At 43.5% G+C, this 16,852-nt stretch overlaps 1 pseudogene; it reads left to right on the top strand.

Annotated features, from left to right (window-relative positions):
• The first annotated feature begins 3,419 nt into the window (after positions 1-3,419).
• On the top strand, positions 3,420-4,209 carry LOC141105291 (ubiquitin-conjugating enzyme E2 S-like; annotated as a pseudogene).
• Positions 4,210-16,852: the final 12,643 nt, after the last annotated feature.

Below are 16,852 nucleotides of genomic sequence, written 5' to 3'. Positions count from 1 at the left end.
GAATTAAATACAATAAATTAAACAATTATTTGAAGACTTTGACCTCATTTTGTGGTGAATTTAGGCCTTGCACATTTAAAGTAAGCCAGTTAAAGGCCATAGTCTTCGGACTTGGACAAGTTAATGAGAATGTGCAACGGGATAACTGAGAGACCCAGTGAAATGACCCACATAAAATGACCTGGAGGGACGGATTTGGGCCGGGGCGCTTGTGTCAGACATGTGTTCTACTCTCATAAGCCACCGAGGGTCTGCTGCAGAAAAGCAAGTATTTATGATGATGTCCAGTGTTTGGCTAACACCAAACATACATTTTAGTTTACAACGTGTGTTTTCCACAGCGTGTCCATGTGTTGTATAAGTCTAGAATCTTTTTTTCTTTTCAAGTGTCAGCTCAGTCTGTTTCTTTTCTATGTGCTCAGTAGGGATGAGCTTAAGGTTCAGTCCAAACACATTTGGACTAAGCCTTGGCTACTTAGGTGGAAGTCCATTCCGCAGGAGCAGAATATTATGTATAATAGCGATAATACTATCACTATTATACATGAGAGCTTGCTGCCATCAATGGTTTTTAAGGGCGCCAGTGGGTGTACCAGTGGGTGTACCAAGTGCTTAAAAAAATGACATCATTGGCCATATTCACCTACATGGCCAATGTGTTGGTGACATCACTGACCAACTATGGCCAAACTGACCATGTCCATATTTGGTAAGTGATGTCACCTCATCCCTACTCCCTTGTATATAAACCTAACCCCAGCTCAAGATATGCCCCCCGCACTTCCACATGGTTGTGTGAAGGAGGTCCTTGTCCTCATCAACATTGGAGCCTTCTTCAGGTTAAGGGCATGTGTCCTAGAGTGGCTTCCCCCTTTTACAGGCCTGCCAGACTGTGTGCTCGGATTAAGGGTCTGATATGGATTTTAGGGGGACCACAATTCTTTGCCATATTTCTTTGTGTGCGGGGTGCCCCCTGAAATCCATGCCAGATCTGAGGGTCTGGTATTGATTTTAGGGGGGGGCACTTATGCCTTTTAAAAAGAAAAAGAAATTGGGGAAGGGATTCCCCTAAATTCCATACCGGATCCTAAGGACCTGATATTGCTTTTGAGGATGGGGCATGTAAGATTTTTTTTCTTTAACATCTAGCAAAAGTAACATATGGAAAAATAGGCGTTAATTCACTTTACCCTGCAATCTAACTTTATTTTATAAATAATATCATGGGAACACCCCCTGTGCAAAATCCAAAATACATACCAGACCTTCATCCTTTTTTATTTTGTAAATTTCAGTTTTGCTATACTCCTTTTTTAACATGGTGGAGATGTGCCACTTCACAGGCAGGGGACCTTCCAAGTAGGTTTTTAAAAGGAACAGTGCATTTTTAAAATTGCACTTTTAGCTTTATTGAATCCTCTGCTCCCTGCAAAATGATATTTTCTATTTATTTTTTTATTGGTACAGGTCTACTGGAGCAATGCTGAGTCCCCAGTGCACTTTTTTGCAAACCCCTTGGCTATTAGCCTTAAAAATGGAGACAATTGATTTGACAGATTTGGTTCCCTTTGACTTCAATGAGGTTTGGATTCAGCATCCAAACTTTTGATATGTTTAGCCAAACCTCTGCAAATTGAACCCAGCTATGTATGGTTCATCCCTAGTGATCAATGGTTAGTTACCTCAATATCCTCCAGTGATTCAGTGCAGTCAGAGCTGACATCACCTTTTCAGTGACCAACATCACCTTGCTCATCTTTGTTCCTCTCCATCCCACACTATTCAGTGCTTATCTCCTCTGCCAGCACTGGCACTGTACAAATTCCCTTACCTGTACAGAACATTGCTGCAGTGTCAGGGGAGTTCTCTACTTCTCTTTCACCACTTGTACAGCTACTAGCACTAGAAAATTCCAAGAGGCAACCTAAAAACTGTGTGCATAGAAGACTTTCATGAGTTGAAGTTTTGGCATCAACCTTTTATAAATCTCCTTTATTTTTTATATTATATCAAACAACTTTTATGTTTAACAGTGGCTGGGTTGCTTGGCATCATTATGTAGAGAGCTGCACAAAATATAATCTGCCCACTTACATTGGGCAGGTCACCGACAAAAGCATTTTAGTTGTACATCAGGTTTAGATGTAATATAAAACTACAAATGTCTGATAGTCAAATTCAGGACAAAATCTATTTTTTAAACATTATTTTTTTTAAGGACATTCGGACATTCCTTACTTTTCTGCATCGATGTCCAGGAGGCTTCAGCAGTATTGTAAAGATGATTACTGCAACACAAATAGTGAATAAAACAGGTGTGCATTATCCCACGCTCCCCAACCTAATGTGTCCCTCACTTCTAACTTGTGTCTGATGGCTGCAACCAAATAATTGTGTTCCCACAAATGCAAATTAAACATTTTAACAAAATCAAATCAAAAATGTTGGCTGCGCCTATCCGTGTGCAAGCTAATTGATGTTTTTAAACCAAAACTTTACTTTCAAACCACAAAACTGCTTTCATTATCTAGTGACAAACTTGTGTAAAATAAAATATAATAAAACAAACCGTGACAGTCCCAGATGACTATGATTCAATTAGTAGTGCTTTTCTTCTTTCAAATATTTTTTCCTTTAAATGTGCTTCTCATATCTCACAGTTTTTCCACCTTCACCCTTGTGGATTTCAGTTAATGCAACTGTGCAAGTTCATATAGATGATCTGTAACCAAGCCAAAAAGGTGAAAACCAAAACTCCAGAAAGAAAAAAAAGTTTCTCCACAGTTGTGACAAGGGTGCTCAGAACTTATTCCTATAAGTGCATCAGTATCAGGGCCTCCACCAAAGACAATTTGGGCTGCTCACCTCAATGTGTGGACCTCTGTATTAACAGAAAGGTCAAGCAAGCCTTCCCGAAACGGGTAAAATGGATAGTCGTTACATCTGTGAGGATCCGATTGATCCAATCATGCTGCTCCAAATTAACAGCTGAATGACACATTCAGTATATGTAGGATGGGATCGCTACACCATGTAAAATCAGTGAAAAGTACATAGTGCTCTCTGAATGACTTAAACCATAATTTATTTATATAAAAGTTCACTTACCATCAAGGCACTAATGACCTAGTGCCTGGTATCCAAGCGTTCAGTAAACATCTCAGCAAGAGAGTGCCGGGGGAAGGCTAAGTGATGGGAGGAGGCCTGGGTGTCCGGAGAGCTGGATAATGAGGAGGATGGCGCCGCTGGGAGGCGGAGAAGAATGCGGTCGTACACAAGGGTTAGGCCTGAACCCCTCCGAGTTTGAACGATCAACGTCACATCCTTGTCAACAGAGATACCCAGGCTGGTCTGAGACCCACACTGGAGCATCCAGTATTTGTACCGATACAAGAGCCGATCTTCCCTGCTCCAGAGGCATGAATTCAAACATTGAAAACCTACCCCGCATGTAATTCGCCAAGTTTACAAAGAGGTTTCTACTTTGACATCTGATCTGCCAGAAGGAATAAAGATCATTCCCAATGAAGAAGACATAACTGATGTGCAAGTCAGCATTGAAGGTCCAGAGGGACGCCATACACAGGTGGTATTTTCAGAATTAAATTAATTTTGGGTAAATATTTCCCAGCAGCTCCTCCCAAAGGATACTTTCTTACCAAAATCTTTCATCTAAACGTTAGTTCCAATGGAGAAATCTGTGTCAATGTTTTAAAGAAGGATTGGAAGGCCGAGTTGGGTATAAGACATGTCTTACTGACAATAAAGTGTTTGTTGATTCACCCAAACCCAGAGTTGGCATTGAACGAAGAGGCTGGGCGTCTCTTACTGGAGAACTATGAAGAGTACGCATCCCGTGCGAGACTCATGACAGAAATTCATGCACACAGCTCATCCTTAAGGGGCAAGGATCCTACGGACCCCTGCTCCTCTGCATCAGCAACAGGTGCTCTTGGCGATGGACCCATGGCCAAGAAACATGCTGGAGACCGAGACAAGAAACTTGCAGCCAAAAAGAAAACGGACAAAAAGAGAGCCTTGAGGTGACTTTAAGTTGGAAAAAAAAAACATTTACCCAAAGGGGCAGGGAAGTATTCAGGTCAAATTATGTATGAGAACTTTAGACCAGGAGGGGAGGGCCAGTGAAGAAAGTCAGGGGAGCAATTACATCCATATCCTTTTTTCCCCATTTTTGTTTTGTTTTTTACAGCCTGCTTTTGTTAGTTTTTTTTCCAATCTAAGTTATTTAAATTATAAATCTATTAAATAAGTTTTTTCATAAAAAAAACAAAAAAAACATTTCAGCGAGACAATGAATGAAAGGGGGTTGCAGATGACGTCACGGAGTCCTCCTGTAATCGCTGGGGAAGTCCCGCCTACTGGGATGATACGTGGTGATTTGGAGAGCCATGATTGGATCAATCGGATCACAGATGTAGGTATATACAGTATATAAAGTTTTTTTTATTTCAATTTAAATTTTATTTATTGTTTTAGCGCTGCACTGAGCATTAATGAAAAATCTGAAATTTTGCCCATGATTAGTATGTTAAATATGTTTAACGTTGATATTATGTATTATTAAGGCTTGCTGATTGTCTAGCTTAGAAAGTCTAAGCTGAGCTAGATAATCAGCTGCCTTCTGTTCTGTACTGACAACAGTTTTTCGATTCAGCTTAATTTGCCAGCTGTCATGCACTTCCTGAAACCGTTGTTAGTCTTTGTTAGAGAAATCTAGCCTAGCTTTCATTAAACCGGCCCCTATCCTGGCCAGTCCCGTCCAACACTTCCCTCATCCCTACCAGCCTTCTACAGTACTAATCTGCCTCCTGTTGCTATGAAAATGATGCCTGAACAGCAGGCATGTGGCGTCACTTCCTGAAATCACTACTTACCCAGTGCCATCAATTCAGGTAGTGACAGCCCGTCGGGTAGCTAGGTTGCTTCCAGAAATGACGTATCTACCAAGTAGGAGCCACTCCCAGAAGCCACGAACAGCAGGCAAAGCCAGATTGAGAAAGGTCATGTGATAGGTGGCCATTTTAACAAAAAAATAAGGGAACAAATTTTGAAAAATTTTAACAGTGCAGATCAAATGACAATATGGATTATGTTTGATTAATGCTTTTTTGTAGGGCTTCCTTTCCTTCCACTTTAATTCCTATTGACGTTTTGTAGTAGGGTTTTGAGCCAGGATGTTTAAACAAGATAATCCACAAACCTCTTGCAACAAAAATAATTTTGCATGAAGAGTTGGTCAAGAATTTTCTGATGTCAGAGAAGGTGACTGACAAACAAAATTCCTCAGCTAAAGGGAGCAATACCAGCTTTTGGTGGCAATGGTGTACTTACTTTTTCCCTAGTACGCCATTACATCTATTAATGTTTTTTGTTTAAATAAACGAAACAAAGGGCACATTTTTCTTGTTCACGTATATCACTTTTATCTATAGGCATTGTTTAAATAGAGATCTCATGTTTGCCCTTTTCAAATATGCTGTAAAGGCCTGCAATTCCCATGGGGTGTACTTAATTTTTCACGACTTTATATCATTTACCTGTACTTTCTCCTGCCACTGACATCAGTAAACATACAAGGATTAGTAGACTGTAAATATGACATAATTCAAGAAAAGGAGCCAATACTTTCTATGGAGCGGCAAAGATAAAGCTGTTGCGGAAACGGCATACCGTTTAAACCATAAATAGTTCTCTTCACTTCTGTCCTCTAAATAGCTTCAGTGATTGATATGCAATATCTTTAAATCCTTTGGCATATTTTTTTATTTAAGTAGCACACAGAGAAAGATCAAAAGCTAAAGTAAGTCATAGGTCTTGTAACATTATCAAGGATGATTAATGTGCTGTCAACAAATTCTAAAATCATGTTATGCTATACATTGGTAAATCCTTTAGTGTTATTCAGATCTTCTTTCATCTAGTGCGGAGACAAACATGACAACATACAAACAACAATATATATTATTAATGTAGTAAAACCCTCAGTAGTTTGTCACTGAGAACATCATTGTAATCAAGTTTCATTTTATTAGTTTTGCCAAATTGCTTAGTTTAATGAAAACACGTTTACTATAAACCCCCAGCTTCCTTGTAGTTGTCATTGCATTTTCAGAATGTGAATTTCACTTTGAAAGCAATCTAGGACTTTGAAAAATGGCACTGGTACTGTATATACAATTTTGGAAAACCAAAGCTTAGTTGAACTTCAGCTATACATATTTATCCTGCAGTTCCTCTCCCCCACCTCTTGAGCTACAAGGGTTAATTTCTCTTTTAATGCAGCTCCTGTAGGCTTACTTAAATTGTATGACAACATTTTTTTAAAAAATGGCCTGGGGTTCCCCCCAAAAATCCATACCAAAGGGTCTGGTATGGATTTTAAGGGGAACTCCGTGCCAACATAAAAAAAAAATGGCGTGGGGTTCCCCCAAAAATCCACACCAGACCCTTATCTGAGCACGCAACCTGGCAGGCTGCAGGAAAAAAGGAGGGGATGAAAGAGCGCCCCCCCTCATGAACCATACCAGGCCACATGCCCTCAACATGGGGAGGATGCTGATGGGGACAAGGGCCTCATCCCCACTACCCTTGCCTGGTGGTTGTGGGGGATTCCAGCGATGTAATCCAATAAATCCATGCTCCGCCCCTCTGATGCAATGGGAATCCTGTGTTGCATCAGAGGGGGCGGGGTCACCCGTACACTTCACTGGGAAACTCCGGCGTTTCCCCTTGTCAGAGGGGGATGGGGTCACGTGACAGGTGGCCCCGCCCTCAGCTACATAAGAGCTGTCAAGCTAGCGCAGCGTCATTGGCTGGGTGCCTCCGGTGGAGGCAGGATCCTGTGCGTGTTCCTCGCTGGAGTCGCTGCAGATCATCCATCACTGGAGATCAAGAATTGGATTACATCGCTGGAGTAGGAGCATGGATTTATTGGATTACATCACTGAAATCTCTTTTTTATTTTTACTTTTCTATTTTTAACCGCTTCAGCTCCGGAAGATTTTACCCGCTTCCTGACCAGAGCACTTTTTGCGATTCGACACTGCGTCGCTTTAACTGACAATTGCGCAGTCGTGCGACATGGCTCTCAAACAAAATTGACGTCCTTTTTTTTCCCACAAATAGAGCTTTCTTTTGGTGGTATTTGATCATCTCTGCGATTTTTATTTTTTGTGCTATAAACAAAATAAGAGCGACAATTTTGAAAAAAACGCATTATTTTTTACATTTTGCTATAATAAATAAAATTTATTTTTTTTCCTCAGTTTAGGCCGATCGTATTCTTCTACATATTTTTGGTAAAAAAAAATCGCAATAAGCGTTTATTGATTGTTTTGCGCAAAAGTTATAGAGTTTACAAAATAGGGGATAGTTTTATGGCATTTTTATGAATAATTTTTTTTTTACTAGTAATGGCGGCGATCAGCGATTTTTATTGTGACTGCGACGTTATGGCGGACATGTCGGACATTTTTTACACATTTTTGGGACATTAAAAATGCACTGATTACTGTGTAAATGACACTGGCAGTGAAGGGGTTAACCACTAGGGGGCGGGGAGGGGTTAAGTATGTCCTAGGGGAGTGACTCTAACTGTAGGGGGGATTGGCTGTGTGTGTCACTACGCTGATCGCTGCTCCCGATGACAGGGAGCTGTGATCAGTGACACTTGTCACTAGGCAGAACGGGGAGATGCTGTTTACATCAACATCTCCCCGTTCGTCCTCTCCATGAGGCAATCGTGGGTATCCCCATGGCGATCGAGTCCATGGGACCCGAGTCACGGAACTCCCGGCCGCTGTGCACGCAATGGCATGGTGGGGAATTCAAATGGACATACCTGTAAGTCCATTTGCTCAGCTGTGCCATTCTGCCGACGTACATCGGCGTGCGCCGGTCGGGAAGTGGTTAATAAAGGACTTGTCCCAAGCCGTCTCCTGTGTTTTTTTAACATTTTGACATTTTGTTTTTGTGAAATGGTAGGTGTACAGTGTACCCCTTACCAATTCACATGGGGGGGCAGGATCTGGGTGTCCCCTTTGTTAAAGGGGGCTTCCAGATTCCGATAAGCCCCCCGCCCGCAGACCCCCACAATCACCGGGCAAGGGTTGTGGGGATGAGGTCCTTGTCCCCATCCACATGGGGACATCCTCCCCATGTTGAGGGCATGTGGCCTGGTACGGTTCAGGAGGGGGGGCGCTCTCTTGTCCCCCCTCTTTTCCTGTGGCCTGCCAGGTTGCGTGCTCGGATAAGGGCACCCCACGCCATTTTTTTTCCAATTTTGGTGTGGAGTTCCTCTTAAAATCCATACCAGACCCTTGGTATGGATTTTTGGGGGGAACCCCACGTCATTATTTAAAAAATTTTGTCACGGAGTTCCCCTTAATATCCATACCAGACCTGAAGGGCCTGATAATGGAATTTTAGGGGAACCCCATGCATTCTTTAAAAATTTTTCAATGACTTTCAATTACTTTTATGTGTATTGTCGGGACTGACAATTCATTAATAGCCGGCACTAGTGCTAGCACTTTTAAATGACTTTTTTTCCTTTATAAATGTAATTTTGCTCTTGGGCTGTTATAAACATGGGAAACATGCGCTACTTTACAGGCATACTATAGACACCCCCCAGGTATGAAATTTAAAGGAATATTTCACTTTTATTGTTTCACTTTAAGCATTATTAAAATCACTGCTCCTGAAAAAACGGCCGTTTTTGAAACTTTTTTTTGCATAGATACATATCCCCTGGGGCAGGACCCAGGTTCCCAAACACTTTTTATGACAATAACTTGCATATTAACCTTTAAAATTAGCACTTTAGATTTCTCCCATAAAATTTTAAAGGGTGTTCTGCGGCTTTTCAAATTAGCCACGAACACCCCAAATTGTTCGCTGTTCGGTGAATAGACGAACAGCCAATGTTCGAGTCGAACTGAGCAGCTATAATATCTGATATCAATGTTCAGACTGGAGGAAGCGGTATATTGACAGAAACACTCAAGCGAAGTGTGGGACGGTTCCGTCGTATTGGTGGTAAACAGTGGGATGCTTCCTGCAGTCTGGAACATCAAAACCTCCACCTGGATCAAAAGTCCGGTAGCAGAAGAGTAGAGGTACAGATACGAACCGCCATGAAAGAGGAATTTGGAAAAAAGTTGCGAGAGATGCATATACAGCACAGTGGACCAGTGTCAGAGCAGGTCCTGCTGGGATAGTATGATTCTGTCCACTGTAAACTCTGGAAGGAAGTGCTAGAACATGAGAAGCAACACAAGGGAAAATAGAAAAAGAGGGAAAATACTGCGCTGTGTAAAATGGAAATGGAGAAATAGCTGCCAACACAGCTGTAGACTAAAAGCAATGTGTATAAGTGTAAAATGTGTAGCGCTATTAAACCACCTAGAAAAAATGTTTAACCATTAAAGGTAATCAAGCTAATGACATGATAATGTAATCAATAAAATCAATAACATTATTAAAGTGCTATAATGGAAAGTGCTTTGTGAACAACACAATGTGTAAATAGGTACCTAAATACCTAATATAAAGATACTATAACCAGTACTGGGTGAATAAAGTGCTTATAGTGACACAACTGATACTGATCAATAAAGTGCTTGTATTGAAAAAACACAAAGTCCACAATTTGATAATCAAAAAGGATTAACCAATAAAATAATTTGGTTAAAAAGTGCTTAAAGTGCCAAGAATCAAAGTCCAAGGATTGAAAGTGTGATCCAAACAAACTTGAACAAAAATCCAGCCAAAGGGTGACACTCAAAAAGAGCAGAAAAATCTAAAGGTGCCACCACCGATGGGCAAAGGGGAGGCTTACCAGATGTCGATGACTTAGAGAGGCTTATACCACCCGAGTCACAAAGGTTTATTGGTCAGCTAGCTCAATGAATACAACAGGCTCAACAGGTAGAGCTGGTCCTGGATCAAACAGGTAACTTGACACAAACGTTCTGTCAGGAAAGAAGCAAGTACCAGTCTCGCCAATATCGCTGCCTTCCTTCGCACATGCGCGGTAGAGTGGCACTCTGGCGCATCCCTGAGCACAAAACAGCGAAACGGCAAATGCGCGTGCGCAATTCAGCGAAACGCGCGTACGCAATAGCGCGTGCACAACATGAGCCTCCCACTGGCCTTTAAAGCCACTCTGTGCCATGACCAGATTGCTGGTTTGTCTTTCAGCTCCCCATGTGTTTTCTGCTTGTATCCTGATTCTTGATTACCTGTTGTGACCCGGATTGACCTTGACCTGCTCTGATCTCTTCCTGCATCTGGCCCTCGGCTTGCCTCTCAGACTTCTCTACCTGCTTCCTGTGTTTGACCCTCGGCTGTCTATGGATATTGCTTCCTGTCTCCAGTGATTGACCCTCAGCCTGCTCCTGGACTTTGCTATCTTCTTCAGTGCTCGACCCCTGGCTTGCTCACAGACTTTGCCTCCAGTTACCTGTGTTTGACCCTCGGCCTGTTTACAGACTTTGCTATCAATCTTCAGTACTAAGTCATCAGCCTGCTGACAGAACTGCTAACAGTCCTTTGCACTAGACTGTTCTTGCCTATCTAAGTGACTCTTATTAGTCATTGGTGTTTGACCCCTGGCCTGTTGTTGGATTAACTGTTCATCTTCCTTCTTGAGCTTCAGCATCTTTCAGTCCTGCACAGCTGTCTCCCTGCTGGTGACCTTCACGCAAGACCTGCCCAGCCGGCTGGTGACTCGTGCCTCTTTGTGCCCTTCAACCCCTGTACCATCTTCAGGAGTGGAGTGCGCTTAGCCGCAAGAGGTTACCGCTCTCAGCATCTCGGCCTCTGTGAGTACCCTTATCTGACACATTCTCAGACATCAGTAGGAAAGGTAATGTTCTTAATAATAATCAGAGGTTCGGTGTCCACAAACCATGCAGGATAAATTGAGAAAAACTTGCATAGTGTGATACCGTTTGGAAATAAGATTTATTAAAATAAAAATAGTAAACTTACATGTTGAAAGATCATCAAAGGCTTCATAGTAAATACAGGTACATAAGCGATGTGTGTAAATTGGTCCACCCGACGCGTTTCAACTAATAAGTCGTCATCTGGGGTGCGGACCCCACAAACACCACCGCTTTTAAAGTTCTAATGACCCCATGTGGAAATTACGGACAGTATTACAAGTAGACAGTATTACATCACTTCCGGTTGTAAGACCGGAAGTGCCGACAAAGAATTGAATAACCCACATCATTAGAATATAAATAAAAATAAATATATTCCAGCTCCAGAGTCAATTACAAATTACTACAAACACACATTAGAAGGTACTTCAGGCTGCATTCAGAGGCGAGACCGAGCTTCGCTCCGGGAACAGGGCCGGTGACGTCATTCCGTCATGAACGTCACCACGTGACCATCTAATGGTTGAAACCAAGCCTCGCTATGAGTATGGTCTATCACGTAGTTATCTTGGCACGGCCATGACGCCATTCCGTCATGAGCAACGCATCGTAACCATCTAGTGGTTAAAGTCAAGCCTCGCCATGAATATGTTCACGACGTATAAACATCATGGCTCAGCCGGCTAAAAAAGTTAAACCAAGCCTCACAGTGAACATGCCCAAATACAGATATGCGTCTCATCTATAGGAGTGAAAACCAAGTCTCACCCTGAGACCGCATAGAGAAAAAAATATATAAAAAATGGACAAAGACCTGGATGGTAAACAATCCGTTTACGGATAGTACCAAAAAAGGCGGCTATAATAGTAAAATATAAAAAAACAATGGCTTGGTTAAAGTCCACGTAGTTAGTAGAAAAATAGCAACTTTGGAAGGCAGTCCCGTTGAAGGATAAGAAGCAATCTTCTGGAAACTCTGGAGATAGAAGAAAGGCACCACTCTAATGCCTCGTACACGGTGGGATTTTCCAACGGAAAATGTGTGATAGGACCTTGTTGTTGGAAATTCCGACCGTGTGTAGGCTCCATAACACATTTTCCATCGGATTTTCCGACACACAAAGTTTCAGAGCTTGCTATAAAATATTCCGACAACAAAATCCGTTGTCAGAATTTCCGATCGTGTGTACACAAATCCGACGCACAAAGTGCCACGCATGCTCAGAATAAATAGAGAGATGAAAGCTATTGGCTACTGCACTGTTTAGAGTCCCGACATACGTGTTTTATGTCACCGCGTTCAGAACGATCGGATTTTCTGACAACTTTGTGTGACCGTGTGTATGCAAGACAAAATCCAAGTTCCTAGGATTTTGTTGTCGGAATGTCCGATCAATGTCCAACCATGTGTACAGGGCATAAGTGCAGTAAATCACGTAATATTTTAATAAAAGCTGAAAACACGGTACTCACAAATGTACACTGGTTACAGGCATAAGGGCATGAACTGCCGAATATTCTAGAAGTGAACCGAATCCGTGTGCTGGATGACGGCTGTGTCCGGAAAGCAGGTTGCGTCGATGGTTGGTCGCTGACACTTCCTGTTGTTGGAACACATGCTGACAACCAGGGACAAAGCTGTCATCCAGCCGTCATCCAGCACACAGATTTGGATCACACTTTAAATCCTTGGACTTTGGTTCTTGGCACTTTAAGCACTTTTTAACCAAATTATTTTCTTAGTTAATCCTTTTTGATTATCAAATTTTGGACTTTGTGTTTTTTCACTACAAGCACTTTATTAATCAGTATCAGTTGTGTCACTATAAGCACTTTATTCACCCAGTAATGGTTATAGTTTCTTTATATTAGGTATTTAGGTACTTATTTATACATTGTGTTGTTCACGTAGCACTTTCCATTATAGCACGTTAATAATGTTATTAATTTTATTGATTACATTATCATGTCATTTTCATCCTGGATGGCTTAACTCCAATGTAAAAATGCATATAAAAGCAAAGGAGAAGGCCTTCAAAAAATACAAGGTTGAGGGATCATCCACAGCATTCAGAATTTATAAAGAATGCAATAAGAAATGTAAGGGTGCAATTAGGATGGCTAAGATAGAACATGAAAGACACATAGCGGAGGAGAGCAAAAAAAATCCCAAGAAATTCTTTAAGTATGTAAACAGTAAAAAAGGGAGGACAGACCATATTGGCCCCATAAAGAATGAGGAAGGACATCTGGTTACAAAGGATGGGGAGATGGCAGAGGTATTGAATTTATTCTTCTCCTCAGTATTCACGAGTGAATCGGGGGGCTTCAGTAACCAAAACTGCAGTGTTTATCCTCATGACACAACACAGGAAGCACCTACATGGTTAACAGAGGACGGAATTAAAATTAGACTTGAGAAACTTAACATTAATAAATCACCGGGACCAGATGGCTTGCATCCGAGGGTACTTAGGGAACTCAGTCAGGTGATTGCCAGACCGTTGTTCCTAATTTTTACAGACAGTCTATTGACTGGAATGGTGCCAGCTGATTGGAGAAAAGCCAATGTAGCACCAATATTTAAAAAGGGCCCAAAAAACATCCCTGGGAATTACAGACCAGTTAGCCTAACATCAATAGTATGTAAACTCTTGGAGGGGATGATAAGGGACTATATACAAGATTTTAGTAATAAGAATGATATCATTAGCAGTAATCAGCATGGATTCATGAAGAATCGTTCTTGCCAAACCAATCTATTAACCTTCTATGAGGAGGTGAGTTGCCATCTAGATAAAGGAAGGCCCGTAGACGTGGTGTATCTGGATTTTGCAAAAGCATTTGACACAGTTCCCCATAAACGTTTACTGTACAAAATAAGGTGCGTTGGCATGGACCATAGGGTGAGTACATGGATTGAAAACTGGCTACAAGGGCGTGTTCAGAGGGTGGTGATAAATGGGGAGTACTCAGAATGGTCAGGGGTGGGTAGTGGGGTCCCCCAGGGTTCTGTGCTGGGACCAATCCTATTTAATTTGTTCATAAATGACCTGGAGGATGGGATAAACAGTTCCATCTCTGTATTTGCAGATGATACTAAGCTAAGCAGGGCAATAACTTCTCAGCAGGATGTGGAAATCTTGCAAAAAGACCTGAACAAATTAATGGGGTGGGCGACTACATGGCAAATGAGGTTCAATGTAGAAAAATGTAAAATAATGCATTTGGGTGTCAAAAATATGAATGCAATCTATACACTGGGGGGAGAACCTCTGGGGGAATCTAGGATGGAAAAGGACTTGGGGGTCCTAGTGGATGATAGGCTCAGCAACGGCATGCAATGCCAAGCTGCTGCTAATAAAGCAAACAGAATATTGGCATGCATTAAAAGGGGGATCAACTGCAGAGATAAAACGATAATTCTCCCGCTCTACAAGACTCTGGTCCGCCCGCACCTGGAGTATGCTGTCCAGTTCTGGGCACCAGTCCTCAGGAGGGACGTACTGGAATCGGAGCGAGTACAAAGAAGGGCAACAAAGCTAATAAAGGGTCTGGAGGATCTTAGTTATGAGGAAAGGTTGCGAGCACTGAACTTATTCTCTCTGGAGAAGAGACGCTTGAGAGGGGATATGATATCAATTTACAAATACTGTACTGGTGACCCCACAATAGGGATAAAACTTTTTCGCAGAAGAGAGTTTAATAAGACTCGTGGCCACTCATTGCAATTAGAGGAAAAGAGGTTTAACCTTAAACTACGTAGAGGGTTCTTTACTGTAAGAGCGGCAAGGATGTGGAATTCCCTTCCACAGGCGGTGGTCTCAGCGGGGAGCATTGATAGCTTCAAGAAACTATTAGATAATCACCTGAATGACCGCAATATACAGGGATATGTAATGTAATACTGACACATAATCACACACATAGGTTGGACTTGATGGACTTGTGTCTTTTTTCAACCTCACCTACTATGTAACTATGTAACTATGTCATTAGATTGATTACCTTTAATGATTACACATTTTTCCTAGGTAGTTTAATAGCGCTACACATTTTATACTTAAACACAAGGTAAAAATTCTCCCCTCCATCCAGGAAAGGTCCTGGTCGCAGTACGAAGTGCGGATGCTGTTTTGGGGGAAACAACCGCACAAGGAATGGAAAGCTGAGTTAGGCAGGCTGGTACAGGCAGAGATGGAGTTGGATGAGAGCTACAAAGCCCTCTGCTGGTATGTAGCCCCAGTGGCGTTGCTAGACGGGGGCGGGGGGTGCGGTCCGCACCGGGTGCCACCCACTGGAGGGGTGACACCATCCCGAGCAGGGACGATCCTGGACGGGGTGCAGTGCACCCAGGCGCCACAGAGGTGGGGGCGCTGAAGCTCCAGAGTGCTCCCCTCCCTTCTCCTCTTCCTTGTCCGTAGGCGGCTCTCTGCTGATCGCCGCCTCGACCTGCCGAGTGTCGAAGCCCATCCCCCGTCCCTCCTCCCTCCTCCTGTCAGAGGAGGAGAGCGAAATTAGATCGGAGCGGCTGTCTCTGTGTGAGAGACCAGCCGCGCAAAGACGTGACTGACGTCACTGGGGGGGGCGTGCCCAACGTGTTCCACTTCAGACAGTTCTCCTCCTCCGACCTCCCTGATGTATGCTTCCCAAGCCTGACACAGTTCACCCGGGCGGCGCGGCTGCATACTGTCCTCTCCTCTCCAGCTGCCGCCCGGGTGTTTTAAATTAACCTAATGTAGGGGGGGTGGTTTGTCCTGGGGGGTCTATAGTAATGTAGGGGGGGTGGTTTGTCCTGGGGGGGTCTATACTAATGTAGGGGGAGGGGTTTGTCCTGGGGGGGTCTATACTAATGTAGGCGGGGTGGTTTGTCCTGGGGGGGTCTATACTAATGTAGGGGGAGGGGTTTGTCCTGGGGGGTCTATAGTAATGTAGGGGGGGTGGTTTGTCCTGGGGGGTCTATACTAATGTAGGGGGGGTGGTTTGTCCTGGGGGTCTATACTAATGTAGGGGGGGTGGTTTGTCCTGGGGAGTCTATAGTAATGTAGGGGGGTGGTTTGTCCTGGGGGTCTATACTAATGTAGGGGGAGGGGTTTGTCCTGGGGGGTCTATAGTAATGTAGGGGGGGTGGTTTGTCCTGGGGGGGTCTATAGTAATGTGGGGGGGTGGTTTGTCCTGGGGGGGTCTATACTAATGTAGGGGGAGGGGTTTGTCCTGGGGGGTCTATAGTAATGTAGGGGGGGTGGTTTGTCCTGGGGGGGTCTATAGTAATGTAGGTGGGGGTGGTTTGTCCTGGGGGTCTATACTAATGTAGGGGGGTGGTGTGTCCTGGGGGGGTCTATACTAATGTAGGGGGGTGGTGTGTCCTGGGGGTCTATACTAATGTAGGGGGGTGGTTTGTCCTGGGGGGGGTCTATACTAATGTAGGGGGGGTGGTTTGTCCTGGGGGGGTCTATACTAATGTAGGGGGAGGGGTTTGTCCTGGGGGGTCTATAGTAATGTAGGGGGTGGTTTGTCTTGGGGGGTCTATACTAATGTAGGGGGGTGGTTTGTCCTGGGGTCTATAGTAATGTAGGGGGGTAGTTTCGTCCTGGGGGGTCTATACTAATGTAAGGAGGGGTGGTTTGTTCTGGGGGTGGTCTATACTAATGTAAGGAGGGGTGGTTTGTTCTGGGGGTGGTCTATACTAATGTAGGGGGGTGGTTTCGTCCTGGGGGGGTCTATACTAATGTAAGGAGGGGTGGTTTGTTCTGGGGGTGGTCTATAGTAATGTAGGGGGGTGGTTTGTCCTGGGGGGTCTGTACTAATGTAGGGGAGGTAGTTTGGCTGGGGGGGTCTGTACTAATGCAGGGGGGTGGTTTGTCGGGGGATCTGTACTAATAGGGCGGGGTGGTTTGTTCTGGGGGGGGTCTGTACTAATGCAGGGGGGTGGTTTGTCG

This window comes from Aquarana catesbeiana, linkage group LG08 (assembly GCF_042186555.1).
Source record: "Aquarana catesbeiana isolate 2022-GZ linkage group LG08, ASM4218655v1, whole genome shotgun sequence".
NCBI lineage: Eukaryota > Metazoa > Chordata > Amphibia > Anura > Ranidae > Aquarana > Aquarana catesbeiana.
The sequence above is the reverse complement of the archived record's forward strand: the minus strand, read 5'-3'. Positions and strand labels throughout refer to the sequence as shown.